The sequence below is a fragment of the Tympanuchus pallidicinctus genome, unplaced genomic scaffold (genome assembly GCF_026119805.1).
Source record: "Tympanuchus pallidicinctus isolate F22 unplaced genomic scaffold, pur_lepc_1.0 scaffold21, whole genome shotgun sequence".
Classification (NCBI taxonomy): Eukaryota; Metazoa; Chordata; class Aves; order Galliformes; family Phasianidae; genus Tympanuchus; species Tympanuchus pallidicinctus.
In genome coordinates this window covers 6,624,704-6,651,700 of record NW_026294733.1, presented here as the reverse complement: position 1 = coordinate 6,651,700, position 26,997 = coordinate 6,624,704, and the positions used below count along the sequence as shown (strand labels likewise).

General features: G+C 37.4%; 1 long non-coding RNA gene across 1 annotated transcript in view; it reads left to right on the top strand.

Moving 5' to 3' along the window:
• Positions 1-26,997, top strand: part of LOC128081479 (uncharacterized) — a 178,824-nt gene that overhangs the window by 94,410 nt on the left and 57,417 nt on the right. The window lies entirely within an intron of this gene.

The following is a 26,997-nucleotide window of genomic DNA, read 5'->3' as shown; positions in this document are numbered from 1 at the left end:
GCAGTTTGACTGCTTCTGGAACCTGAAGTAGAGCATTTTATTTTGGCTGGCAAGCTGCAATGATAATGTATCTCATAAATTCCAAGTCTGGAATAATTCCTCAAGAAATAACAGAGCTGTTTAGCTGTAAAGACAAACAGTTGTATTGAGGAACCCCTTGAGTTTTTCTAAGATTCTCAGAGAAGAGCACTGAAACAACTCAGACAGCACAGCTGAGACCATTTTCAAAGCAGAGGTAATATTTGATTTATGTCAATAACTATTTCTCTCTATCTTCGATCCCCCTCGGAGCCTTGTCTGGAGCTCTGGAGCTCAGCCTCAAGGTTCTGGGGCCTTCAGAAAGGGGTGTCAGTGTCCCTGGGAAGAGCAGACAAGAAACTGAATTCTGGTCTTGTAAAACTTGCTAAAGTTTGTAAAAATTGAGGTTATTAGAGACCTATATTAGTAGCAGGGTAAATGAATTCTTACCACAGTAATGTAGATTACTGATGTCAACAAAATAGCCTTGTATCAAAACAGGGTCCAAACAACGTGCATTCTTGTTATCAAAAGATTGCAGAAATATCTGGTGTGTTATGCTCAGTTCTGAAAGTTTCCTCAGACCCTCTCAGAACCCAACTTGCTTCACTGTACTCAGTCTCTTATTTTGACTTTTTCTGTCTGCATGTATAAAGTGGTCAACAGCCCACCTCCCACTCTGTAGGGCAGACTGAATCTGAATTTGTGAGAATTTTTCTCTAATCTTTATTCACTTCATTTTATCTAATCCTAGGCCATTCACAAGTTGTTGGAAACACAAGCCAATTTTTTACTGAGCAGTCTCCTTGGTGCCAGATGTGGTCCTTTCACCATATTGGTGTCTGGCAGCTATAATCAACTGGCATTTTGAGGGCTAAGGGAAAAATAAGGGTAAAATTCTGAGTTTATTGTTTTAAGTAGACATAGGATGCAGTATAATTTCTACCAGTCCTGGAGCTCATATCCAGTGGCTTTCATTGTACTGAACATGTTGTGGTTCTGTTTTGTTCCTCCAGGCAGTAATAGCTCAGCGTGAGATATTCTTCTTGTTTTCCTTTGTAATGTTTGGTGGCGTTTCATCCTGCAGTCTCTGTAATGGAAGGCAGATTTGACTGTTTTGGACTCCCACTGGATTTTAAATATGTTTTCATCAAGTTTGTTTATGAAGTACTTTCACAATACAATAACCTTCTTTTACAATGACTTCCTTGTTCTAGATATGTGAAAATATTTTTATGTTTTGTGTCTCTTTCCAAATCCTCAACAATATATTTTGGTCCACAACAATATATTTTCCTATCTGCACATAAAGTTAACAAGAATTTTTGTACAGCTTCCTTCTGTATACCTGCTAACTGTTTTTATGAAGCAAGGGCTTACTGCTTGGAGCAATACATATATAGTTAGGACTTACAATATGACATTATCCAATCTATTTTAAGCATTCGAAAATAAAATCTTCTATTAATATCAGAGACCATATGAATATGCATTAACATTAAATTTCAGTGCTGAACTACCTTTTTTTCAGTAACTCAATACAAAAGGTTCAGTGTTATGATTTCTCAGTTAATGGTGAAAATCAGTTTTGATCATGCTGTTACAAAAATAGTTGGCATTTAAGTAAGCAGTGAAACACTCTGTTCTCTATGATTTTTTTAGCTGAGAAAATGGACAAAAGCAACTACATTTCTTGAGTACATTGCGATATAACGTTTCCATAGAGTGACTTTCTTGACTTAGAATAGAAATAGGATAGATATTGATAGCATGAGCTCATTTAAAACTATATGTTGATCCTGAAAAAAAGAAACTTTGTTAAGAGGAATTAAGGTTGGGAGGATAAATGACTGTTTACATGGGTTGATAGTGACGGGACAAGAGAGAGTGGTTTTAAACTGAGACAGGGGAGGTTTAGGAGGAAATTTTTCACACAGAGGGGGGTGAAGCACAAGGAGGCTGTGGATGCCCCATCCTTGGAGGCATTCAAGGCCAGGCTGGATGTGGCTCTGGGCAGCCTGGTCTGGTGGTTGAGGACCCTGCACATAGCAGAAGGGTTGAAACTAGATGATCATTGTGGTCCTTTCAACCCAGCCCATTCTATGATAAAATACTAACCTTTTGGGAAAACGCTGCAGAACACCTTTGTAGCAAATGCATAATGGTCTGGCATTAACTGCTCCTTAAAAGAAACATCAGTGGCCTAAAAACCTGGAAATCTAAAGTTTAGAAAAAAAAATGCTAAAAATGTGAAATCTTGTAGGATATTGAACTACTGAAACCGAAATTAAGATTGTAAATAAGATTTTTTTGATAATGTTCAATGGATTGGAGTAGCCAGTGGTGACACTGGTAAAGAATAGTCTTGTCAGTGATCACAGCTTGCTGACTGCTTACATGCACTGGAGGTGACAGCATGGCTCCTTATGTGAGAATACCATAATTCATTCATGAAGTTGACTGACTTTATTGAAAGTGATCTGGTATTATGTTGATTCATATTCTTTTTTTTTTTCTTTTCATTTATTATGTAATTATTTAGATGCATTTAGAAATAATATTTTAATGGTAAATATCACGATGGTGGCAACATTCTCAGTAGTCTTTCAACCAAAAAAGTCAATGAGCTGTGGCACTAAGCAGAAAACGATGAAGGAAGGTTGGGAGATTGTCGTGGATGATCTCAGAAAGGTCTTACCTTCAACCTAAATGCTTCTGTGATGAATGAGATATTGAGAACAATGACTGAATAGTTTAGGGTCTGGGATTTGCTTCATAAACTTAGATGTAATGAGGAGAATTGCCATAATGACCATGTGGCTGGTGCAGAACTAGCCCTGTCCTCTGATGCCTGAGAAGCAGGGGGCTCAGCTCCTCACCTGGGACCTGTAGCAGTCTGCTGAAGCACTTGTTTCTTTCAAGGAAGTGCCCGACTCCCCTCTGTTTCCCTTTCTCTTTAATATTCTGCAATTAACCAATATTTGAACCAACACTAAATCCTCAGGAAGGGGAGTTTAGCCCACAGCCCACACTGCATCCTAGCAGCTTTACCAATTTGGTACTTGATTTCAATAAATTCTCATTTAAAATATTAGAATAAGAACATGCAGTTATTTAAAAGAGAAGGAAAAATGTACAGTAATTTTCTTGGAGAAGGTTTTTATCTTAGAGCTGTCAAGATTCATTGACGTGAGTGGAAAGATGGTGGCTCAGGTCTCCACTGAATGGAAATAGTAATAGGAGCAGCAAAACAGCTTATGCCACTCTTCTCCTGTGTGTGTTTCAAAGAAAACTGGGAAGATATGAAATAACACACACATCCTGAAATGACTGTACATCTGAGGATACTGTGTTTAGGAAAATTAAATGCTTTTCATCTCTCAGCAGTATGTATCATGGTCAGCACATCCAGAATTAATACGGGTCCAGAGAAAGCAAACATCTGAGGTCAATCAAACTGCCAATCCAATCCATGACTATCTTTTCTGTCTTTTCTGTTTGTTCTTGTTTTTTGTGTAGTTTTTGCACTGTTTGCATTCTAGTTTACATTCAGCCTCTAGAAAGAAACGTATCTTCAGCATTCAGAAAAAGGGAAGATTAAGAATACATATGCACCTAAGAGATTCATTCCTTCACCAAGAGTCCTTAATGATTCCAGTCACGTTAGGCCCCTTTTGGAGTTGTAAGGGCTGTCACTCACTCTACACCATAGCCTGGTATTTGAAAGCTTCTTGCTTGCCTCTTGACATCTCTCCCTCTGTTTGACTTGTTCAGCTTTATTTCCTTCACAGTAACATGTGGCCCCAAGGAATTCATTCTTTTCCTACCTATACTCAACTTAAGCCATTTAAGTTCTGTTTTTCTTGAAATCTGCTGGATTTTTTTTTTTTTTTTTTGTCAGCAATGAAACATTATTTTCACCTTGAGGACTTTAACTCTTAAAAGTTTTGTTACTTGTTAGTAAAAACACAGTCAGATTCTTTCTGTTTTCTCTTCAATGCCTTATTAAGTGAGAAAGTTTACTGTACAACCTTAGAATACATTAATGAAAATTAATTCTCTGTTAAAAAGTAAATTTTCCAAATTATCCTGCAGAAGCTTCCTGTATGGGGCAGTTTGTTTTATTTTACATTTCAAATTAAACTAACGAGCTTGTTCAAAACTGCCTGAAGTTGAAAATTGCACGGTGATAACTCTGTTAAAAATTAAAGTGGTAAAAACTGGGAGATTTATAAAGACTTTAAAGCCTGAAGCTTGCTAGTATGGAGAGTTCCTTTAATCTCAGTCTAGCTATTGAGTTTCTGTTTTTCTGATCCATATTTATAAATTCTAGTGCCATCATAGTCTGGTGAACATAGTGGTATTCACCAGATTGGTGATACAGATTGCAGTTATCAAGTTGTATATGATTTGTTGTGCTTACCAGGATTTATCAGGTCATAGAGGATATAAGTGAATTGCTACTCAAACATCTAGGAAGTAAATTTTTCTCAAAGCCCGTGACCAGTCTGTAACCCCTTCCGTCTGAACAAAGAGCAGCTGATGTTCCTCCTCTGATTGTGTAAGGAGAGGTAGTTTCCCAGGAGATCTCATTAGACTTGATTTATTCAGCATTAATCACGTACATTTCTTCATCAGATCTTTTGCTGAATGTAGAAATGTCAGTAATGATAGACGTAGCAAACTAGAGGAGATTTCTGCAATATTGTGCCTATCTAATTAATCTTGGTTGGTGCTCTAGAGCTGCATATCTGCTAGGGTAATAATAAGATTAAGCACTAAGTTTTCATGTAGAAAATACCCATCTAAAAATGCAGAGTCTAATGCAGTATAGTCAGACTCTGAAAATGGTATAAATATAATGTAGCTTAGCCACCATGAAAGTTATCATAGGAAAAAAATAAAACCATAAGATAATGATTTTCAGCCATCAACTCCCAATTTTTCATATGAAACAATACTCTACTTTATACAATTTTTCTATTCAAAAAGAACACCAAAGCCTTGCAAAGATGCAGACATGTATGATATGTACAGTATTCATGGGATGTTAACTAGAAGGCCCATTTGATGCAGACTGTGCTCTGCCAGGGTTGCGTAAACAACATTTTAGAAATGGTCTCTATTTCCTTACAGAGATGACGTCTGTTTCTTGGAGATTTCAGCAAGAGTTAGTTGTTAAACAAAGGCAATGGTCCTGTTGCAGTTTAAAAGCTAATGTCTCAGAAAGGATTATCTTAATGCACACTTCTTTGCTACAGGTGACAAACCACAAGATTTCATTCATGCTGTGCCCACCTAAACAAGATTTCTGACTTTCTACAGTTGGAGCGGTGGTTCTCTAGCACACAGCTGGGAAGCTACCAGAAGTGATTTGAGGCAATTAGTCTGCCCTTCTGAATGAAATATTTGAATTTCATGCTCTGGTTTCTGAACAAATCCCGACCTCTGCTTTATTTGAACTCAGTCGTGGTTCTCTAGACTTGCTCTGGAGTCCCTTGGATAGTTTCCAGAGTGTGTGCTGACTCTTAAGTGGGAAATTAGGGTTAAAAAATAAGGCTTTTCTTATTTTAAAATGAATCACAGAGATTTGAGATGAAAGAAAAGACTCTTTGATTTTTAGATTTCCCTTACAATTTTTTTCAATTCAATTGCTTACTGGTGTGTTAAAAAGGGAAAATCTGTTTTGGGGTCCACTTTTAAGATGTTCCATGAGGGCACATACAGACACTCATACACATGTAATGTGACTCCTGGCATTTAGAGGGTAAGATCACTTGGGTTGGCCAATTTCCATTCCCAGCAGAACTGCTGTGTGCAGAAGGGGAAGCAAAGGTACTTGCCTTTCATTACTCTGTCTGCATTATATAAGTGTGGTCCCTCAGCTTGAAGCTGCTCTAAATTTTATCAGCTGTGCAAGCCCTTGCACACCAAGTAACTTTTCGTTTTCCTTTTTATCTATCTGCAGTAGTTCAAGCGTGAAGTATAGAGTTCAAGCATGGTTCTGTGTCACTTGGGTATTCACTCTACAAGGCAGAGAAAATCCAATCATCCAATTTAGCCATTAAGGATGCTTTGCAGAAGTGTGACAAGAGAGCATGACCATTTTATCTTTTCAGTGAGCAAGCATGGATAATTTGTGGTTGTAGCATCCAGTACTCTCGGTATTTTAAAGTCTAAAACATATTCTAATTTTGCTTATTGCATTTCTTCATTAGACATAAGGAAGATAATCTGCTTTAACTGTTCTTCAGAATGCTTTTAAAACATTTGTAACCTTGCAAAGATACATAAAATTCTGTAGGAGCAAAAAGGGCGTGTATAGACAGAGTTCTTGCGCTCAGCTGCAAGCAAAGCAAGAAGTGAAAATAGAACAGAATGACTTTTCCTTAACCAAATATCAGTATTTCTGTGATTATCCCCTTTCCTTTCTTGCAGTTCAGCCTCAACTCACTTCTGTTCTTGACTATCAACTGACTTTCACTCTTTGAGTCTTATAGGAGGAAGGAAGATCTTTAGTGCTTTTATGCATATAAAGTGTATAGGTACTGATCTGCAAAGCAAACGATAGCTGTTTGCTTGTGGTGCACTGAAACAGCATCCCCTAGGTTTATGCTGGCAGTGCTGACAAACTATTTTGAGCTGAAATTTCTTTGCTGTGTCCATAGAACCAATTAACAAGTAATGCTTAGGGATGAAAACAGAGGGTTTTTGTCCTCCTGTGGGTCAGTAATTGTCCAAAAGAGATAAATGTGTTTTAATTTTGTGCCTGAAGCCTGTGACAATTAAATTATGGTATTAGAGGTCATTACTCCCTTACCTTGGATTAACAAATAAAAATCACCTTAGAATGGGAAGAAAAGGCTGTGTGGTTTAAATGCCTTTTAATTTCAGTTAGGTACATTTGTGTCCCTAATTAAAAAATTGCTTTCATTCAGTACCTCTGCTGGTTGACAATGATGCCTTATGGACTGCAGCTCAATAGCTTCTGTTACAGTGTGCTGGTGAGCCTGATGTTTCTTGCCAATTGGCACCATTCGATGCTTCAATAAGAGTGATTAGGGTTCAGATTTTCAAAGCTCTGTCTGCTCTGAGCTCTGATTGTTCCTCCGGGTGCTTTTGTAAGCCTGGTCTCGGTATGCAATAATGACTGCTTTCTTTCTGTACCTCCACAGGCTAAGCTAGGAAAGAAGTAGGGAGCAAAAGCAGTTGTTTTTTTTTATCAGGATTAGAGTGAACTTCTCTGGTGACACTAATGATGTTTCAGGGGAATCTTCCCCTCTCTTTACTTTAAGTCAATGCTAGTGAAGCATTGACTTGCACTGAGTGTGAAGACAGACCTTCAGGTGGTTTGCACTGTAAAGCACAATGAATATTTGTCAGAATGTATTTGACAACCCCTGTTACTGAGTTAAAGAACTGTATAGGGAGTGGCAGGCAGGTAAACAGAAGACTGTTTCCAGCTGAGAGTTAATATTATCTGAGGGTTTAGTGCTAGGAAAGACTAGAAAAATGCAGCCTTCAGAGCAACAAAAGATTGCACTTAATTCAGTGAAGTCTCAGTTCAGACATAATCTGATCTACAAGCATTCTGTCACCCTAAGAAGATAAACCACTACACAGTAATGAAGCAGAGGAGGAAAATAACTGTTTTTAATACCACAATCAGTTGTATTTTTTATATTCTAGAGCTGATAGAAACCTTAAACATGAGCACCTGCTTATGGAAGAGTTCTATCAATCTCAGTTTCGGTGTTAATCCTGAGGGGAACAAAGGCCTTTAGGAACTGTCCGGTAGATTCTAGTGACTATGTACTGGTGATGGCTAAATACATTTGAAAATAATCAAAGAAAAAAGTCCTTTAGGTGCTTTGCTAAGATATAAATTATGTTCTTGTTCAAATGGTGTTTCAAATATGCTGATGTTTCTCCTGCAGTGAGAGAATTAATAGAGAACTGTCATGGTACTTGTGATATTTGATTCTGTTACCAGATCTTTGTATGACTGTGATTCAATCTATCCCTGTCAAAAAGCCTAAGATATGAACAGGGTGTATCTACCAAGCTCTGTCAGTTGCAATCAGAACCTTTTGTAACAAACTGTTAAATGCCAATATGTTCACTCCAACAACACTGGTCATCTTTCCTATCTGACTGTGAGAAGTGCCAGCATCTTTTTCCGATTTCATACTACTGAAGGGGTTATGTTTCATGTGAAAAGAAAAATGGATGGCATTTCCTATCGGTTATTCCAGCTGTCATGATTTGGCTTTTGCTGGAAGATCATCAGTTTTGTCCAGTGTATTGATATCAGAGCATTTTCAAGGAGAATAAAATACTCTTAAGAGTAAACTAACTACAGATACAGTTTAGAGAAATGTTCTTGAGGCAACTGAGGATTGGGATATGGAAGATGAAACACTTTTTCTGTGTGTGTGTGGAAGGGTGGGAGTTCCTACCAGAAACCTGTGCAGTATTCTGCTGGTCAGCCTAGCAATTCAATTTCATGAAGACTGACTGAGTGCCAGATAGAGATACTGCAATGTACAACATCTGTGGAGCTAGCCCTGCACGCCTACAGTCAGTCACTGTTTCAGTGGTGGTGCTCCGGCTTGGAATCGGCCCTCAGTTTAAAGTGCTCATTAATTAAGAACATTTTGGGGAATGCCTGCTTCAGTGTGGCACCTCAGCTGGACAAGGAAATGCTCTCCCTTCAGCCATATCTCCTTTCCTCAGACAGAGAATGAAAAAGCGTTTGATTAAAACTGCTTTTGTTTTCTTTCTCTTTCTTCAGAGCTCAAGGTGAAAACTGCCTTTAATTACTGGACAGAACTTTTTAGATAGAAGGAGCCTGGAGCATGTGGCTGGAAGGCACCCTAGTCACTGTGTGCCTTTGCCAAGCCATTTCACAGCTTTTAAAATCTATTTCTTCTAAAAGAACATGGCAGGCATTTATTTGTCTTTGTTAGGTGTTATCATTAAATTGCTGCAAGTGGTCCCAGTGTGCATAGGCTTGCTCTCAGTGTCCAAGAACTTGCCTTCTTTTTCTTCTCTCCTGCATGTGACTTTATGTAACTTTCTGTGATAAAAAAAATCACATGCATAGCAAATGGCTCAAAGACTAGAGAGGGGAGCCTGGGGATGGCTCCAGAAGGCTACTCAGCAAATGAGAGAGGCTGGTGAGCAGTGCTTCTCAGGAAATGATCAAGTTAAAAATTAAGCAGGCAAAGAACATGTCAGCCACAAAGCCAGAGAAACAGCCAGGCTGTGTACTACAAATAATATTGAAATTCAATGAGAACACCCAGCACGCATCATTTTTCCTGCTCTAGCTATCAAGACTTCTTTCTTATTCATTTGGATTTAATAGGCACAGCCTAAAAAATATTATAGTGTAAAAACCAAGACACCTTCAGTCCCATGGCAATTAAATGTTCATTAGCAAATCTATGTATTGTCCTAATTCAGCGTTGCCATGCACAAGTAGAAGGTGAATGTATCATCTGGTTTATTATGATAGTGTTAAAAAGAAATGTCACATCCACTTTTTAAGCCATTTTTCTCCCCAGCTTTGAGTACAAAGAAAGTAGAGGCAAGAACACAAAGGAAAAGAGCAGATGGAGGCAAGTCTGTGCCCAAAATGGCAAATGAAAACACTCTTTTGCCAGCTCCAAACCTCCAAGTGCCTCTGTATGACAAGTATGAGGCCCTGGAAGTGGAAGGCCCATCTGAGGGTGGTAACAGCCCACTCTGTCCTAACATGCTAACAAAACCAAACCAGGAAATGCCTTCCCCTAACACCAAGGCTACTTCACTGAAAAAGAACAGACAGATATTGTTGTAGGTGATTACTCCCTACAGGGAACTGAACATACAGTAATCTGAGCAGACCCTCTTAAGAAGTTTGCTGTCTTCCTGGCGCATGGGTGAGGGACACCACTGGGAAGCCACCTAGCTTGGTACAGCTGACAGACTGCAACCCCTTATTGCTTTTCCATATACAGAGTGATGAAGCAGCTACGTGGAGGTCAAGGGCTATCGCAATGAATTTCAGGGCCTTGGGACAACAGCTAAAGGAATTGAATTTGCAGATCATCTTTTCTTCTCTGCCTCCTGTATTGGGTAAGAACACAGAAACAAACCAAAAGATCATATTTTTTAATACCTTCTTGTCTGGTGCTGTCACCAGAACTTTGTGTTTTTTGACAACAATTTGCCAACATGGTACTTGGTTTCTGTGTACTGGTTGGCCTTTCTCAACAATAGACAAGGAAAAGGCTGAGATACTTAACTTTTTTTTGCCTCAATCTTCCCTGTGTCAGTGCAGACATTGACATATATGAAACTGTTTGCCGCACAGCCTTCATGCATTTGGATTGGTAAGAGAGGATCAGGGAAGCAGCATCTCTCTCACTGTAAGTGAAGATCAGGTTTGTGATCACCTGAGGAACCTGAACATCTACAAGTCTATGGATCCTGTTGATATACATCCCATAGTCCTAATGGAATTGGCTGATGTTGCCTAGCCACTCCATGATGTTTGAAAATTTGTGGCTATCAGGTGAAGTTCCTGGTGACTGGAAAGAAGGTCACATCATATCCATTTTTTAAAAGGGTAAAAATGACGACCCTGGGAACTACTGACCTGTCAGTCTCACCTTTGTGGCAGGGCAGATCATGGAACAGATCCTCTTGGAAGCTATGCTAGGGCACATGCAAGGCAGGGAACTGATATGGAAATACCAGCATGGTTTCACCAAGGGGAAATCCTGCTTCCTGGTAGCCTTTTATGATGGTATCACTGTATTACTGGACAAAGGAAGAGCCACTGATGTCATCTGTCCCAACTTCAAGTCAGGCCTTTGACTGTTATCAGACAACATCTTTCTCTCCAAATTGGTAAGATGTGGATTTGATGGGTGGACTGTTTGATGGATGAAGAACTGGCTGCAGAATTGGGTTCAGGGAGTGGTCAATGGCTCAATGTTTGGATGGAGAATGGTGATAAGTGGTGTCCTCCAGAGGTCTGTACTGAGACAAGTGCTCTAACATCTTCATCAGTGGCATTGACTGTGGGGTCTAGTGCACTGTCAGCAAGTTTGCTGATGATACCGAGCTGGAGAGTGCAGTTAACACACTAGAGGGATGGGATGCCATCCAGAGAAACCTAGACAGGCTTGAGCAGTGGGCTCATGTGAACCTCGTGAGGTTCAACAAATTCAAGTGCAAGTTCTTGCACCTGGGTTGAGGCAACTCCCATTACTCATGCAAACTGGGGGACTGAGCACAGCCCTGCTGAAAAAAAATTCAGGGGTACTGGTGGATGGTAAGCTGGACATGAGCCAGCAATATGCCCTCACAGTCGAGAAAGCCAGATGTAACCTGGGCTGCACCAAAAGAAGCATGGTCAGCAGATTGAGGAACCTGCTCTGATCCTGCCCCTCTGCACTGGTGAGGCTTCACCTGGAGTACTGCATCCAATGGAGTCCTCAGTATAGGAGATACACAGACCTGTTGGGGTGCACCCAGAGGAGGGCTACAAATATGGTCCATGGAATGGAACAGTCTCCTATAAGGACAGGCTGAGAGAGCTGGGACTGTTCAGCCTGGAGAAGACTGCAAGGTGACTTGATTGCAGCCTTCAATATCTAATGGGGAACTACAGGGAAGAAGGGAACAGACTATTTTGCAGGATCTGTGGTGATAGAACAAGGGGAAATGGTTTCTGGCTCAAAGGAGGTAGATTTAGGTTATATAAGGAAAAAATCTTTTACAGCGGGGGTGGTGAGGCACTGGAACAAGTTACCTAGTGATGTGGTTGATACCCCGTCCCTGGAGACTTTCAAGGTGGGGCTAAATAAGGCCCTGGGCAGCCTGACTTAGCTGTGGTGTCTCTGTGCATTGCAGGGAACTGGGACTAGATGGCCTTCAGAGGTTCTTTCCAACCCTAAGAATTTTGTGATTCTACGAATCTATTACACTTAGCTGCAGGGCTTGAGAAGCAGTAGAAGAACAGTTGGGTGAATTTTCAAGTCAAGTCTTGCTTGCTATAGGCTCTAGGACCAAAAAACTTGGATAAAAATTCATTTATTTTATCAAGTTCATCTAGATGGTGAAATTAGTATGCAGTTGATAATGGGAAAGTTATAGGAATCATGTTAGGCATTTGTAGGAATTCCCCAGTTTGTGGAAATGCTCAGCATGCACTTTGCATGGCATTTAATTCACTTTGCTTGTAGTGCTAACTAACAATATCCAGAGGAAGGATTGACACACAGGCAGTGTCACAGTAACACTCATCTTCTTTCAGAATCATACATCATTTACCCAGTATTCACTAAAGACTGTGCCTAAAGATCCAGCCTATTGAAATGGGGTGGATGAACTTAACATGCTAAATATCCGAAGGGCCCAAACAAATGCAACTACACAGTTTTGAAATTATGCATTAATGTCAATTTTTAGCACTGCTTTCAGGTGACATTGGTTGTTAATTATGTATCCAATACAATACAAGTGGAAAGCATAACTCTACTGAAAATAATGATCTGGGTTTTTTAAGCATTTCTGTAAGGTATTTTAATATAAGCATCTGCCTTTGTTCCATTTCCAAATGGAACAGGAGATGAGCTTCAAAATATGCAGAGTTTTGTAACCTTGTTTGAAACTCTATCTGAATTTCTTATAAGTACAAAACCCAAGCCTTCCTCTTTAATGTCCAGAACATCATTTACTATCATCTTCCTTTGCAGAGCTGACAGCCAGTATTGACAGAGTAGATATTGTACATATGTAACAAATAGAATCTTTCTTCGTTTACCATCAGCCCAAGTGCTTATGAAGTGATCTGAGAAATGGCAAATCCTGTGTTTTTAATTGGGTTCCTAGTTGTGCTCAGCCTTTGATTTCCTGTCAGAATAAATGACAATGTCAGATTCCATGAAAAAATTTTCGGCTTAAATCTTGCTCTGGAAAATGTTTCGTCTTATAAGTTTATTATGAAATAGGAGTATATCAACCCAGTTTTTGGTTATTTGTGTGGTAAACAAAAACAAAGAAAGTAAAATGCTTTTCTTTTTAAAAAGTTTGCTTTTTAGAGTAGTATGGCATCAGTTGTTATATCTTTAAATACTTATCATAATAAATATTTCTTGCCTAATAATCCCTGATTGCACTTGACTTTTAGCTTTACATTTCCTGATTAGGGCAGCTTCATCAAGTCAGAAATTGGAGGCAGGAACAAAATTATCATAAGGTTAATTTCTTTAAGGGAAGGGAAGAGGTAGTGGAGGTTGGCAGATGGAAAAGAAATGAGATTCTGTGATTGTCTTCAGTGAATGCTTGTAAAAAGAGCTCTGTTTTCTTGATGCTTAATATTTCTCTGGTTGACAGAATTATGAAAAGATTCCTGTTACTTGTCTTACAATTCTGTAGGTGTCTGGACAAATTATGTTGCAGAATTCAGTTTAACTCCAGAAGGATGTTCTGAACATCAAGAAGTTTAGCCACATTTAGTAGACTTTGTTTTATACAAACTCTTCTGCGCTATACTAATACATGGTAAATACTTGTTTGATTTGCTGAAGAGTTCTATGCAGGCCTTAGAATTTGAGGGAAATTTTGAAGATTTTAGAACGCATTACATTACTTGCTATTATAATTCCTTCAAGGAAAAATTAATATAAGCAGTAAGTTTACAAGTATAACCTTTTTTGAGTAGTGAAAATTCTCTGTGTTCTTTTGTTGTCTCGGCAGGTTGTCTGAACATATCGTACAATATATGAATACAAGAAAAAATACCTTATTTCATCAGCCCCTCATATATGCTTACCTATGTATTGTTCTTGAATTAATTAAAATATTGAATTAAAATTGATTCTATGCATTATCAAATATTAGATGTTACGATACAAACTGCCAAGTAGGAGGAGTTTGTAAAATGCAAAAGGAACTCACCACCCTCATATTTTTCCCCAGACTTTCAAAACTTATTTATCACATATCTGTCTTAGCAGATTCCACATTCAGATAAACCTTGCTCATATTATGTGTCTAGGGTTATTTAAGTAAAATATAAAGGTCCATTTGCTCTTTTCCTGCAGATCTAAAATGAGTATTTGCCTTCCACTCATTTCAGAATTTTTTTTTCCTCTAGCTAGAGGGAAACTTATCCAAATAGACTAAATTTGTTTGGGGGGAGGAGAGGGGGAAGAAGAAGCACACAGCAGCATTTATTATGACACCTGAAAGTCACTAGTGCATTCTATTTTTCTGAAAGTTAATGAAACATATAATTAGAATTCTCTTTCTGATGCTTTTTGGGTTTTAAATATGTAGTGCATGCACTGTGCAAGTAGAAGAGCTAAGCAGAACTTTATCACTACCCAGAATTGGAGCAATTAGCATGCTAAGAAGCATGCATACTTTTAGGTCATTACTGTTTCAAAGTGCTTGTATCTAAAGCTGTCTTTGATGATAAACTGTGCTTTTGTTTGAGACTATTTGAACTTCAAGACAGACAACGGTGGCATTTTCATTTTCCTGCACTTCTTCCTCTCCTATTATAAGAATGAAGAAACTAGAATATTTTAAATATTTTATAAGTATACTGAATATAATTTGTCCTGCTTAATATTCTTATATTTTTATCTCACACAGCTAAGAAAATTTAATTTCTGAAACTTAGGATGTAAAATCTCCACCTAATGGAATTATTATGCCGTAAGTCTATTGTCTCCATGAATATGCAAAGGTAATGCACACAGAAAAAATAAATCCCATCTTGATGCGTCCCCTTGAATGAGATGAAAATAACAGAGAGGATCACAGAGATCTCAGTGGCCATACTAAAAGGCAGTCCTTTTGGAAACTAGAATAATTTCAGAAAAAAGGATGACAAATAAAAGCAACTGTCTTAAACACAGACAGGTTTCTTTTATGACTATTGCCATTGAAGAAAGAGTGTATATTCAAAATTGCATCTGCTCTGGCAAGGCTTTGTGGTCATACAAACACCAGAAGATGCTTAAAAAACTGCGATCAGTTGGATCACAGCAAGTAAAGGCTGAGAAGTGATTGTGCTGTCTGTTCAGGTGCTGTCAGAATGACTATAAAATAAGTTTGTCATTCCAGTAACCTACAGATGGTAGATTGAAAGAAATGTTTTCACCTGAATCCTGTCAGACTGAAATGGGAACAGAAAAGAGCAGAGGACTAGGAAGAGCTTTGAGTGTAAGTGAATAGCTGTTTTTTGTAGGTGAAAGGAGCATGTAGTTGAGGGGTTATAAAATGTTTGATGATACAACTGGTTTAGTGTGAGGTTTTTGGCACGTTTGTGTATTTTGCTCCAAAGTGATGGAACAGCAGTGTAAGAATTAAAAGGCTATATGGCTGAAATAAGTGAAAGAAATTTCCATCATGATGCCAGATGTTCCCACCATAATGGCAATGTGGCTGTTTTCAGTTGTGTGATTATAGAGGAGGAGAACCTATGCCAGGCGGTAAGAATGTAAATGTACTTAAAATGTTATTTTACTGTATTAGCAATTTTGTGTGGGGAGGTAGGCTTTTCATTTTACATCTTTGAAAGACCATTCCTTAATTTCTCTATGAAACTGGAAATTGTGATTATTTCAATGCTAACTCAAAGCAGTCTTTGTAGATATCTGCTGCTGCAGAACTGTGGCTTTTCCCCAGGAGCTTGTACGTTGTTGTTAGATCTAAGCTTCTTTAGCTATACACCCAACAGTATGCCCAGGAGTAGAGTCCCTTTATTGTTTAACTTCTGTCAGTCTCAAAGAATTTTGATTAAACTTGCAGAAGAATGCTACAGGGGAAGAGGAGAACAAACACTTGCTGTGGTAGTAGTGTCCAGGGGCATTCTTCATTCAAAGCGCACTGTAGATATGTTTAAAAAAAAAAAGAAAAAGAAAAATAGGAGTAAATTGAACTTGAGACTTGTATGATAATGCTTTTAATTTTTATTTTCTGATCAGGAAAATAATTAGATATGCAGATATTTCTGTCTGATGCTAATGTTCACTTCAATAATCTCACTTACTGGAGTAATGAAGATACAGAATACAGCTACTCAGCAAACCTGAGGCTAGGGAAGCCACTGACAATTTCTGGGTAGTTGAGAAGTTACTTTTGACCTACCTATCTGAGGAAGAATTCCTACCTGTTTATAATTTGTAAATAAGGAACACCTGATGACCACCTCATGTTGTTATAGCTCTTTTGCTGCCAGCTTAGAGGTTGTTTTTTTACACAAATTGAAAACTTGGTTATAAATTTGTTCTTTCCTCAGAAATTGCTGTTTCAAGTTCCACTGGTACCAGTCTGTAGATTCTGAATTTTGCTGTTTTTTTCTGGATGTAATACTGAGTTTCAAGTTGTCTTAAACTTACTAATGTTGAGGCATCTGACCTAGCAGATGTCTTCTGTGCTTATTCCAAACAGAATTTAAGCCAAGTTAAAAAGAAAGGAGTCAGGAAGAGCTTCCTTTATTCTTTTGCTCCTTCCCCACTCTCAGAAATGCTTTCCACACCAGAACTCTGGCTGGCTAGCCTTGGTTAACCCTAAAAATCTCCAATAAACAAATATGTTCACAAACTGATTCAGTTGCCCAAGTAAGCTATGCTGAATCCATGTGATGTGTAATGTCATCGAAAGTGTTCCTTAACATTAAAAGCACTAAATTTTCCACTTCCTGCTCACAGTTAACTTTATGGCATTTTATGTGAATTTTGAAGAAATGATCCAGTATCAACCACTTGGAAGTACCAAGCTTAGCCCCTGGGTGAGAAGAGGAAAAAGGGTACTTTGAAGTGCTTAACGGCCTCTGCGTGGGCTCCCATCAGAAAGGATGGGTTGTATAAGGATACAGCTGTTATGCTCAGTGAGTTTTTATGGACAAATTCAAACTACAGGGTTAAGATCAGATGAAGAATGTGTTTAGTCTTATCAAAATTAGTCTCTGAGGGTAAAAAAAAACAGTTATTTCCATTGATTGCCTGTCTTCATCAATCCTCAAAATACTTTTGGCTCTACTGTGGATTCTAACATCAGCATAGTTAGTTTCCCTTCCCATGAAGGGAAACTCATTGGCAGAAACCCTTAGTGCTGCTTTGATGTCTGTTACTAAGATTTTGCATCTTTCAGTTATATTTATGCAGCGTGAATCCTCCCAGTAAATCTGACTTTCCAGAGAATCAAATTGTACTTCTATGCAACAGATCCAAACTGTATCAAGGACTTTGTTTTAATGTCTCATGATCTCCGTTCAAATATAGGTACCACTGATTAAACAAAGGTAAAGAATCTGTTATGTGGTACTCGTTGCCCTTGGTCTATATATGAAATTCCTTCAGTTAATATTTTCTAACGTGAGCTAGAAAAAGATTTTACTGAGTTTGCAGGGAGGCTGTGCTCCTTGGAATGTCATTATGTTTTAGGTTAACCATTTCTCATAGCTCTGGTAGAATAACCCTCATGATTAATATATTTCCAATCACTGATCTACTTGTTTCTTTTATGTTTTCCTAGTTAAAGTGTTTTATGATCTCTAATATTTTATCCCTGTCTTTAAAGTTGTGGACCAAAAATCAATCACCTCGTTCATTTTCTAAATATATTTTGTTATGCTGGCATAGAAGCCTACGTGGCTTCTCACTTCATTATTGTTAGATTTTATTTTTTTAACTGGATATTGCTTTCAACCTCTCTGTCCTTCAACTCCTACTTCAGATGTCTCATCTAATTTTGTAGCCATCCACACAGAATGCCAACAAACACTTGGCAATTTTCAGTGGCTAAGTCCCTCATAATCCTTCCTGTGTCATCTTAAATTATTTGAGCTGCTGCTTAGCGCTGTGTCATCAGCAGTTTTGTACCTCTTTTCATTGATTCTATCAGCTAAATTGTTTCTATAGAGAGGATCAGGACACTGAATAGACTGAAGAACTGACCAGCTTAAGAGTGTTATCTAAACACTTGTCCCTAAAGAGTTACATGGAAGTTTCATAATGCCTTTGGCGCAGATTAACTGAAAATCTTAGCAGTGTTTCCAACTAAATGTTTTGAAGGACAGAAGCAACTGGAGTACCCTTCAGAAATTTACTGCTATAGTAGGGCAGTGATTAGACAACAGGGTCAATGTTGCAACATGCCTGTAATATGCAGCAAGGTGACTGCTGTCACCTCTAGATCCACGTGTCTGAACAAACTGTGCAGTGTGAACAGTATTCAATGTTGTGTTCTTCTTTTTGTTCAAAGTTTCCATGGAAAATGACTTTTTCATAAGTAATGAGAACATTTTAAATACTCACAGAAATATGTGGTATATTTTCCAACAGTGCAACTTTTGTTTGTTTGCTTGTTTTTCCAGTTTAGCTTGCACCAGTGGGTTTTCTTCCTCTTTTTTTTCTCCTTATTGTGTGCATGTATACATACATACATATATATATATATATATATATATATATATATATATATATATATATATAAGAATAGCTAGTGCAACATGGAGCACAAGTTCTGAGAGAGTACAAATTCTGTAAGAGGAAGTTTCACATAAGGGAAGACTGACACCAATACTGAAACTCCCTCACAGCTCTTCTCTCCCAGAATGAAACTCAAGAGATGTGTGAGGGTTTTAGAAATTTGACATTTCCAAAATATTTCCTTTGGTATTCGCCTGAGAAAATCTGCACAGTAAGCTGTAGGGCTGTGGGAGCTGCAGCAGCCAGCCTGATGGGCTGCCACAGAGTCTGGAACCCATCTTGCACCCTCCTTGTCAGGCAGGCTTCCACAGACCAGAACTTAATCTTTTGCTTTACAGAACTGTGATGCCACAGATGAATTTGAGGTGTAAAAATAGTACAAGGGCATCCTCTTAATATCAGATAATCTATAATAGTCTGTAGCTATTCACATTTCAGCTACTTTTTGTTTTGTTGTTTTATTTAAGACATAACTGCACTAGGAATTATCTGTGTTTGGATACCCTTCTCATCAGATGCCCTTTGAAATGCTTAGCTGTTTTGGTTAGCTGTTACCTAGTCTAAAGTAATTTACATCACCTTCTCCTCATCTCCTACTTTGAAGCATTATCCTGCAGTTCATAATCAGGACAAGAAGAATTTATTAAATGTAACAAGAGAACTAACCAACAACAAATTACATTTTCAAAGATCAGAACTACGGAGACTACATTCCATGAAATTACAATTTTATGAAGGAAAAAAATTGAAATAATGCTACATTTCTGAGGGCCTCAGCTAATTCCTGTTTTTCAAATACAGCATAAAAGCTTATTACAGCTTATAAATTTTCTGACTGCATCTATGAGAGAGCACAATTGAATGGAAAAATACTTAAATTAGTCTTTCTTGGAAGATCTTCTATTGGAAATCATTGATTTTTTTTTTTTCCAGATTCTCTGAGTTAATTGCTAGTGTTCATAGGCAAGTCTGGCTCAATAACGTGCCAATCTGTGGGGTTTTATTGTTTGTTTTGTTTTTTGTTTTGTTTTGTTTTGTTTTCCATACAAATTGTCAAACAAAGGGCAAAACTGCAATCTTTCCTCTTGCCTTTTTAGAGTGACTAGAGCATTTTCTCTTTTCCCATATCATGTTCACTCCAGTAGACTTAGGATTATAACTGGGAAGTAATAAGAATTTCCAAGACACACCATAGTTAAGCATTTCATGGTTCATTTGTACCTTGACCTTTAGTTTGCAACAGTCAATAAGGAGGCAATGATGATATCAGATCATTTTCCACTATAGGAAATTTCTTTCATACTCTAGTTTTCCCTGAATATGTTTTATTGGCTTTCTCAAGCAAACACCTTTTAACATAGGCCAAGGGAAATAACTTTCAGCTATAAAGTAGCCATACTAGTGTTAAGAATTGACTGCCCAGTTCTGAAACAGCAACAGAATAAAAAAAAGACTTCTCAGCGTTTGTATGTTCAAATTTTTAAGATGACATAATTCATTTGAAGACTTTCGATTGTTTCAAATTGAGAGTTTGTTTATTAGTATGACTAAGCTAAGATTTAGGGCTTTTGTTCTTATCATTTTTTTTCCCTCCTAAATGCTCATACAAAAGCCTAAGGCGTTTTAAAGCTGTTCTAGTTCCTCCTGTGGTTTGGGGACCGGACATCAGTAGCCAAAGGGGAGGAGTTTTCCTAATAGATAAATAAATCCATTCCAGCTTTCAGGGAAAAGTGAAGTCTTAGTATTGTTACTTAGCATCATTAGTCCAAATCCTTGTCTCTTAAACAGCTCTCAGCTGCCAGTATAGGTTTCTTCTATCGAAGAACTCCCCGGAAAAACAAAAAAGAAGTGCAAGGGACAGATTTCCTTTGAAGATTTTCCTTTGCATGTTTCTTTTGAAGTTCTTCTCATTTCTTTTTCCAGCTAATTAATTAATTAATTTGCATTTCTACTAATTCTTTCTTTTATACTCACTTTTAAGGTTGTTTTCACTGCTGGTTCAAGAGATGCCTTGCTTCTCTTTCATCCTGCTACATACAAATCAAGCATACTCTAATGCATATATATCAGGAAGATTCTTCAGACAGAATTTCTACCTGCAGTCAGTGGTTCATGTAATAGCAGTATAGTTAATGGCACTGGGTCAAAAAGGTCAAACTGTTTTTTGAGGACCCATGTACAGATAACGCATGCCTGGGTACCTCGCCCTGACCAGCCTTTCAGATGTGTCATGAACTAGATATTAGCAGGACTGTGTGTTCCATGAGACTTGTTTTCCAAGTTAATTTCCTGCATAAAACATGTGGTTTGTATGCTCCAAGAGGACACTGCGGTGCACCTCAAAGCATGCTAAGTGCAAAATCTAGAAGCGTTTGTCGTGGAATTGCATTCCTGAGCCAAATTGAAATATTAATGTGGATGTATCAGTTGATTTGGTGTTTGTGCCTCTAAGATTGTTATTTATTTTTTTTCTGGAAAAGATCAAACTTTCTGCTCACATTTCTGTTATCTGTATATTGCTTTTGTAACTGTTCAGCTTTGTCTGAACAGTTTGTCTGTAGATGATGATACTCACTGCTATTGGATATAAACATCCTGGCTCAAAATTATCCTGTTGACTCATTTTGTTTGCCAAAATTCAATTCACTGCGTACAGTCTGGTGTCTTTCTTCACTCACTGGATGGCAACACATTCAGATGTGAGATGCTGCATCAGGCGGTCTGCTTTATTTTTATTTTGTGGTCTTTGAATTTTATTCCCCCACGCCAACTTAACTCTAAAATACATACCTTAAAAAAGTACTGGTTTGTTTAAGTAGATTAAATACAGTTTTGAAAAAGTTCATGGAAGTCTGTGATGCTGTTAATTGGTGTAGGTAGGATTTAGTTAGAACCTCAGACTGTGGGTCACCTACAGTTTTCCTGTTTGAGAAGAGTTACATACTCAGTGTCTGCAGCCTTACTTGTGTCCCGATCACTTTGCTAAATATGTTCTCTTGTCCATTAAGGGTATATCCTTCAGCCTAGCTATACTAAAATAATCCCTTAACATGACTAGATAGCAAAATGACTTGACAAATTGCTTGCTTTTCCTGTATAGTATCATTTTTCTTGTTTCTTATCTTTTGGTACTATTTTGTACATCAAACTGTAGACGGCTGTCTGAAAAGTAACTGCTCTCAGTTTCTTCCAATTTTAAAAACAAGAGCAATGTCATGCAGTTTACAGGAAATCTTTCCAGTTTGTAACTACTTTGATTTGGAATTAGATAGTTTTTATGCTGAAATTAATGATCCCTCACATAGAATCCCATCATAGATACAATTGCACCTCTTCTGCAGCTGACCTGTCAGCCAAGCGTTGCTGCTGAATAATTGTCAGTTTCCAGTTGTCCTGTCTGTTTCCTATTTGTGAAATAATTTTGCAGGCCAGTGATTCACCTCCTTTTTTTTTTACTTGCTATTTATCATCTTTTCAGAAACAGTTAATCAAAAATGTTATTTCTATTCCCTGCTCTAGTATATATTTCCTTGTAGTGTTAAAACCGTACAGAGAAATGTTGATGGTGTAGCATTTATTTTATTTTATTTTATTTTATTTTATTTTATTTTATTTTATTAAAGAATTAATATCAGCTAGAGTGAACATATTTCACTCTAACTCATTACATGTTACAGACTACCCGAGTGCGCTTGCACCACATCTGGCTGTTTCTAATAGCCTACAGCCTACTGTATCAACCATCTGGACCAATAAAGAAATAAGGAATAAGGAATTTGGATTTCATTCTGCCCGTCATGCTGTGTTGTTTTTTTTTTGACACTGGCTAAGTCACTTGATTTATTGTGTTGGTTGTAATAATGTAGTGTTGTTTTAACAGAAAATAATTTAATAGAGACTAATAGGGACCTTATTGTGAGTAGATACTGCTAATATATGGGTCTATATGTTTGCTTAATTGAAGTACATAACTCACAAACTCGTATTATTAAGGCTGCATGAGTTGTCCATGTTACATTATTTACATTAATTAGCTTTTGAAATACTATTGGTAAGCTTATCTTTCTTTTCAAAATGTTTTTAGCCATACAACTTGAAATTCCTGGGGCACTGCTGCGTGTTGTTGGGTTTTTTTTGTTTTGTTTGTAGTGGACATAAGTTGAGTATGATTTTTTTTTCCTAATTATTTTTTTCTCTCCCGGAGTTTACGACTGAAACAAAGCAGTGAGTATTAATTCTTAAACCTCTGTTCTTCAGTCTCCCATGGGTGTTTCCATTCTAGGCTTCTTGGTTTTCTGAAGAATACTTTCTCAACTCTCCAAACTGTAAAGAAGTATTTGAAATGGATTACTATGGACTGTGAATATAGTTGAAGGAATTAATTAGACACGTGATCACTCTTTTAAACAGTAAATATGATTTAGGCATGTGATGGAAAATAAGGTAGATGAAAGATTTCTGGATGCTGTCCGTTGTATAAGGAGTAGAGCTCAGTGAATAAAATTTCTTTCAGTGTTTACTTGCAGTTAAAACTTTCTGTGGTATGGAGACAGTGGGCAAGAGACACCCAAATGAACAGACAGCGCTGTCATAACTACGACTGCTTCTGAACAAGCAGTTGATGTGGGAGTTTTTTCATTTATATAATGGGTCAGAATTTCCCTTTCACTTTGTAACGCAACAGCTGCGCTTGAGCTTTACATGGGCAGTAAAATAAATCTGCTATTCTTATGCTATCTTTTTTCTCAAACCCCAAAATACAAGAGATTTCAAACAAGTATTTCAAGCTAAGAAATAAGCTACAGCAAAGAAAACATTTTCTGTTTTTTTTCCTTAAACTCCAGTGGGTTATGAAAGCATATAAAATGTTTTGCTGCCTATATCTGTATGCCAAGTGCAGGCTGCCATGGATATTACAGTTGAATTATAAAAGACTGAAAAATTGAGTGCATCTTGTGGCAAGATAGCATTTACTCCACAATGCAAACAGTTATCAGTGTAGTATTTCATATTTATGATAGTATTCATTTTGTTAATGTACCCAAGCGTCCATTCTGAAATTATGGAGATAATCAATCTTAGTCTGCACTAACAGACTGATGACAAAGGATGAGGGCCAGAGACAGTAATTTTGATGCCTGCCTATCTTTTTAATCCATCTGAGATGTGAACTGGGACAAAGGTATAAAAAGAAGTGATAGGAAGAAGATGCTTCTCAGTGCTTTTAGCTGTCAAGTCTGATCCTTGCAGTGAGCTGGAGCAAAGACAGTGTTATAGGGTATGAGTAAAGTAAGCAGTTGTTGCTGCTAAGGTGACAATGCTTTGATTTGTGTTGTACTACTGTCAACTGATTCATTATTTGTTCTACGACTTTGCCAGAAGTCCTCAGATAATTATGGCATTCATGGAGGACCAAGAAAAGGATGTCCTTTTGCTAGGTTGGAGATGGAAAATTGTGTTCTCTTTCCAAAGCAGCGCTCATCCAGTGTCATGTCAGAAGATCTGAAGGGATTGGCATATTGTGTATGATGGCTTAGTGGCTGCTGAATCCTTCTCTGAATATGGATAATCTTGATGGGGAGGGAGGAAAAACTTGATTAAGCACCAGTACAGATTTACTATGCCTCTAGCAACTGTATTAACATTTTCTGTGGCTGGCAACTTAATTATTATACGAATGATTTTTTTCCCCCAGAATTAGGAAATCATTTAGATCTTGAATGGCTGTAGATAATGCTCTTTAAAATTTTAAGCTTTCACAGTTGAAATTTGGTTGCTGGAACTTACTGAAATAAGATATGGCAGAAAAGTGAGTAAATTTCTGTGAACATACATATGTTTATGGAAATTAGCAACTATTTTTGTGGTCAGTTATTGTATTCTCAAATTATTTTTCCCTCCTTAAAATATATATATATACAGAGATATCTTAAGAAAGCAGATCATTTGCTAATGGCAGTATGCTTTTAGGATTTGTAAAATACCTGTTCACGTGGAATTTTACTCACCGATAGCAACTTTTCAACACTTTATTTTTATTTGTTAATTGAAATAAAATACTTTCTAGCAAGAAAAGTAATCCTAAAAACAAAAACTAAAGTCTTCAAACTGCATATCTGAGCTTTAGGTAATTACGTTAGACATAAGAAAGCTATCTAACTTAAAGATATCTGTGGTATTTTGCCACTCTTAAGTTGCATTGGAGGTTTCTCTCCTGGCTCTTGCTTTGTCATTTTTGGAGAAGAATAGCCTGTCTCTCGAACACATGTTTAGAAAAACCTTGAGAGTGAATTTTTTTTAATATGTGTTAGTTTCTCATATTCTTGATTATTTTTGACTGGTGTTCATTTAACTATAAGAATATTCAGAAGTAACAATGCTGGAAGAGGAGGAGTATAAAACTACATTTTATACAAAGTATTTCTTTGGACTCATCTTTTGGGTTGGAAATGAGATAATTCTTTAACTTTTATTTGTCCTCTGAACAAAATAAAACTTTCAATACTTTTTTTTTTTTTTAGTATATATGTAAAACCTGATAGAATACTTCAGACTGTAGGAAAGGATTAAATGGACTCTTGCAGATGTGTCTGTAATGTCTTAAACAGGGAAATTAGAGCAAGTAGCTTACATCCTGGGACAAGAGAGGGATGCAGGGATATGGAATTGCTGTGGTCGGTACCCAGAGCATTCTACCCACTCTCTACTCCTTAACGACTCTTTATTTTATGGCACAAATGGAAAAAAAGAAGGAGTTCCTCCTCTGCGTTACTTCTTTCAAGACGGCATTTGATTTCTGCATGCATTTCCTGTTAGCTGCTAGATAACTATTGACTAAATTCTCTTGGTAGATGTTTTCCAAACTACTGTGCTATTATATAGTTCAGTCACTCTGACTGAAAAATTCTGACAGGAAAGTAATTTCATTACTATAAGCTTAGAAGAAATTAAATGAGAGATGCCAGCTTTCACTGTAATGTGTGAAATGTGCGTGTGCATATTGACTTTAGTAAGCATGAAAATTTAAACATGTCAAATGGAAGTGGCATGATTTGATGTTTGTTTAAGTGGTCTTCAATTATATTCATGTATGACACTGAGTTTGTGATAGATTGTCATACACAGTTAAACATAGAGGATTATATGCTTGTACAGGGTGAAAGGCATTTGTTAATCTTCTGTTCCATCAATGCTGTCTTGCTTTGGACGCTGGGATTATTACAGTTCTTTTTAATATCAGCAAAAACACTTTGATCTCCTCCTGCTTGTACTGTCATGCTGGCTAATTTCATTTAATTTGTGACACATTTCTTGGAGACATTTGTTGAACATTTATCTCATGTTTATAGAGCTTTCACTGACCTGCCTCATTTAGATTTAGAGGCCCCTGCTGAGAAAGGCAGTGTGACTGTTCCATTGCCAGTGTCAGAATGTTTCGGTCAAGACTCCAGGCTGCTCTCTGTACTCAACAACCATGCAAAAGGGTTACATTAAAAAAAAGAAAATCAGAAACCCAGATCATATACTGTATGCATTACACTTAACAGCTATTTCTTAAGGAGTCTGTGGTCTGGAATGATAGATCAGGAACAGCTGGCTGATATCTCCTATTTAATAGCGGCAAAGGCGAGGAATGATCAGTTTTTTTCCGACCAGTGTATAGTTTGAGGCAGCCAGCTGTGACCAGTATTTAATTGATCAGTTTATCCAAAGCATATCCTGGTGTAACACTTTATGAAATTAAATGGAATTCCACTCTGGGGAAATCAGATTGAATTTTACATACCTTACGGTATACAGATAGCATAGCATATTCGTATTCTGATTGTGTGAGAGACAGAAAATAGATGCTAACACAAGGTCATGCAGCTGCCAGCCATACCTGTAGGAGATGGTCCTTTATCAGACAATTGCTATTTTATCTTCTGACTAGGTAATGCTTTAAATGTTATCAAGTTGTTTTTTTTCTCCAAGTGAGCAAGAAAATAAATGACGAGTGAAATACAGATGTTCAAATATATATGGCTCATTAATTAGGTGTACAGTAACAGCTTTCAATGGGTCTCAAATATGCAAATAACAATTTAAATGAGGACCGTGTTTTAAAACAGTTTCCTGTTCTTTGTACGTGACAGTTTTCTGTTCTAGATCATTTAATTCAGTAATCAGATCTGCATTTCTTAAAAACTCTGTTCTTCTCACTTCTGAGCAGCATGCTTGAATTTTTTTCCATATTAATTATTTAATAAGCTCTTCTGAAAATATAACGTTGTTCTTTGACTACAAATGAATTGATCCCTATTTTATTCCAAGTTTTAATTAGAAGACACTCTGTGAATTTTGACAAGAAAATTTGGTCAGCATGTGAGCTGGTGGAAGGGAAAAAAGGGATTAAATGAAAAAGTCAGAGTAATCTCATTAATTTTCTTACTGTCTTGAAAGCTGAAACACTGACTAGATTTTAGCTGTCTGAACT